Below are 380 nucleotides of genomic sequence, written 5' to 3' on the forward strand. Positions count from 1 at the left end.
AAAAACTAGAGTTGTGAAAGAGAGTGCTAAGCGACATCCAATCTCGTGCAATGGCAGGTAGGGCCACTATCACCATCAAGCGCTCCTGATCAAGCCAATCAGCTTAGCATCATGGCATTCCCCTCCAAAGAAAAAGAAATGCAGATCCTCTCGCCGTAACGACAGCCAGATGCTGCCCCCCCTTCCCCCCTCCCGACTCTAATTGAACTCGCCTTACATGTAATCCCAATACACAGTTTAATTCTCACTCCTTCATATTATTGGCCGAGTCGACTGTCCTCGCGGCAAAGCTCACTAATTGTGCAATTTTGCAAGATTAAACTCTAAAGCTCAATCCCTCATTCATTCTCTGTGTATCCGTCACTCTCGCAATCACGCAA

Source organism: Penaeus monodon, chromosome 24 (assembly GCF_015228065.2).
Source record: "Penaeus monodon isolate SGIC_2016 chromosome 24, NSTDA_Pmon_1, whole genome shotgun sequence".
NCBI lineage: Eukaryota > Metazoa > Arthropoda > Malacostraca > Decapoda > Penaeidae > Penaeus > Penaeus monodon.